The sequence below is a fragment of the Oncorhynchus mykiss genome, chromosome 18 (assembly GCF_013265735.2).
Source record: "Oncorhynchus mykiss isolate Arlee chromosome 18, USDA_OmykA_1.1, whole genome shotgun sequence".
NCBI lineage: Eukaryota > Metazoa > Chordata > Actinopteri > Salmoniformes > Salmonidae > Oncorhynchus > Oncorhynchus mykiss.
The window spans coordinates 53,703,311-53,706,162 of record NC_048582.1 but is presented as its reverse complement, the minus strand read 5'-3'; the positions used below and the strand labels follow the sequence as shown (position 1 = coordinate 53,706,162).

The 2,852-nt window shown below is 40.5% G+C and overlaps 1 long non-coding RNA gene across 1 annotated transcript; it reads left to right on the top strand.

Moving 5' to 3' along the window:
- Positions 1–529: 529 nt before the first annotated feature.
- LOC110496534 lies at positions 530–2,401 on the top strand. Its single transcript, XR_002469563.2, has 3 exons — positions 530–759; positions 1,596–1,720; positions 1,968–2,401. It is a non-coding gene; the product is annotated as an uncharacterized LOC110496534 (long non-coding RNA).
- The last annotated feature ends 451 nt before the right edge of the window (positions 2,402–2,852 follow it).

Below are 2,852 nucleotides of genomic sequence, written 5' to 3'. Positions count from 1 at the left end.
GACGCAAAGAGGTGCACATTTGAGTTATTGTCCCAGCAGTACACAGCTGATTATATTAATAAAGTGTGAAATGGGGTGGGGGGGGGGGGGGGGTTGCACCCCTTTCAGTTCCCAGGATCAAGATGAAGAGCTACTGGATTAGAGCAACACAGAGCCAGTGTTTAGGCCAAACACTCTAAACGGATTGCTTTTACAATCTCCACCCAGCAGAGCTAGAAAAGGACTGACCACCCGTCAGAGGCCGGTTTCTCTCTGGGTTTATTCCTAGGTTCCTGCCTTTCAAGGGAGTTATCCTAGCCACCATACTTCTACATCTGCATTGCTTGCTCTTTGGGGTTTTAGTCTGGGTTCTGTATAGCACTTTTTGAGACCTGCTGATGTAAAATGGGCTTTATACATACATATGGTGTGTGTGTATGTGAACAAAACATTTCAAAGAAATGGGCCTAGTTTCCTATAAGTCAGTTGTGACATCACAACCGAAAGTGACTGATTCTGAAATCTCAGACTTCCGAGCGTTCAAAAGTACTGGAAACTCGCAGAGCTCTGAGTTTAGAGCAATGATTTTCCGACTCGAAGATCACTGACGTGATCTTTTTTTTTTAAAGTTCCCAGTTGTTGGAACGCGGCATTAAGGCGTTTCCGTGTGAATGTCGTCGCGATGTAGGTGTTTTCCAGAGCGATCATTAACGCAGAACACACACCTTTGGGCTCTTGAAGGGACATATTCATTATCTCAGACAAGATGGCTTTGGTTATGTGAGTAGCAAATATGTGTTATACTGTACTTGTCACCAGGGTTCGGATCAATATTATTTCACTTCAGTCAATTCAAGAACTAAGAATTCAAATTCCTAATTTGTATCATAAAGAATCATTGGGGGAAGGTGAAATGGGAATTGACCCAAACGCTGATTGTCACCACTAGCTTTTTGGCGGGGGGGGTGCTTCACGAAGCAACTAAAATTACGTACAAACGGCATCGTGTAACGGCGGTTATAGATGTTTTTGTACTCATTTCAAGTTATGCATGTGATGGGAGACTAATTCAAACAATTAATTTGTTGGACATGGACTGGACATATTAGATTAGGTGTAACATTTTATTGATAAAAGCAACAGAGCCTTATATTTAGGACAAACTATATGGCTCTGTGTTGCTCTAATCAATGGAATGTCGGCGCTGTATTGACGCATCATTAAAATGATCATATTGCCAGCTAACTAAAATGAAGGGAGACGAGACAAGATAATTGACAGCTAAATTATCACTAGAGTGCAGTGCGTCCATGCATGTCTGTGATTTTCGCCTATTTCATAACCGAGGCCACTTGAGTCTAAGCAACACTGCCACTCCCAGGCTATCATCATTAGGTTAAACAAGTGAAAGTGTTCTGTGGAGTGATTCACCTGTGTGGAGTCTGAACTGAGCACCTATCTCCAAAATACATACTGACTCTCAAACGAGGGTTTTTGTTCTGTGAGTAGTGTAATTGTCTTTGTCACCATTTCCCTCATCACTGTGACCCTGTGAAAATGTCAAATGGTGAGCTTGTCATTAAATTATTAATGGACATTTCCCTTAATTTCAACAGTCAAGGATTGGCTATCTGGGGCTTAAACATCGGTCTGCTGGCAGTATCAACTAAAACTCTCATCGTTATTGGAATTTTCGCTGTTGTAGGAACTGCAACATACTACCTTGCCAAATCGCTTTATGGTGAGTAAGGCTAGGTTTAAAATGTATACAATGACCAATACAATGCATTTTGTAAAAAGTTGAAGATGTATTTTTTTGTCCGATGGTTGTGTGTGATTTGTCCTACACTTTTTGGTCCTGATCAAAACAAGGAGAAAATGAATGCTGTCCATATTGGCCTATACATTCAAGAATCCCTTTGCTTTGAATCACACTGATGCAATAGAAAACCCTACTGATTGGGCTGGTACTGTTTATAATTCAACAGAGAAACAGAAGGCGGCTTAAACCTCAGCAACATGACTAACGACTGGAGAGGAGCCAGAGAGAGGTTGATTAACTCGACGACTTACTGTCTCTCTTTACTGCTTTGTTCATTACATGGGTTTTTACAATGAGTTGTAAAGGGAAATTGTCTATATGCTCTTGAGCAAGGCACTAATCCAGTGACTTACAAGAGCATTTAGGGTCAAGAGCTTCTGCTAAATGTCTAAAATATAAATATGACTTCAATTTCAGTGCACATGTCTGCCCACAATGGATAGAGTGGACCAATGAATCCAGCTGTTTATTAGATGAACAAAAAAAATCTGTATCACCTGTTCATATTGTCCTTTTCAATTGTTTCCCGTGTCTATCAAGACATTTAAACAACCTAAAAGTTAATTGTAATGTGTGGCAATTAAATGTATTCATCCCTCATCCTCCGTTTGACTTTAATGGTTTTCAAACTACATGTCTGGGTGGGTGGGAGGGAGGGATCAATGAAAGAAAAAGGGATATGACAATTAGTTTTTATGAAAGACCATCATGAGGGTGAGGTGCAGCGCTGGTCCAGTAGGGCTGCTATACTGTGGTTTTGGTCCTATCAAACTCTACAGTCAATGAAAGAAACCAACCTATAATACTTTCTCTAAAACACTCACCCTCAGACACAAGATGACTGATATTCTCCCAAACTAGCCACTAGTACTGTTTCAGCTAGTTAGAGTATGGTGCAATATTTCTTTCATACTTGGTCAGTATCCAGTACTGTATCTGTGTGATGTCAATGTCCTGTAAAATAGAGTATCACGTCCAACATCATTGAACTCTAAACACACACACACACACACACACACACACACACTAAAAAAGGACACGTACACAGATC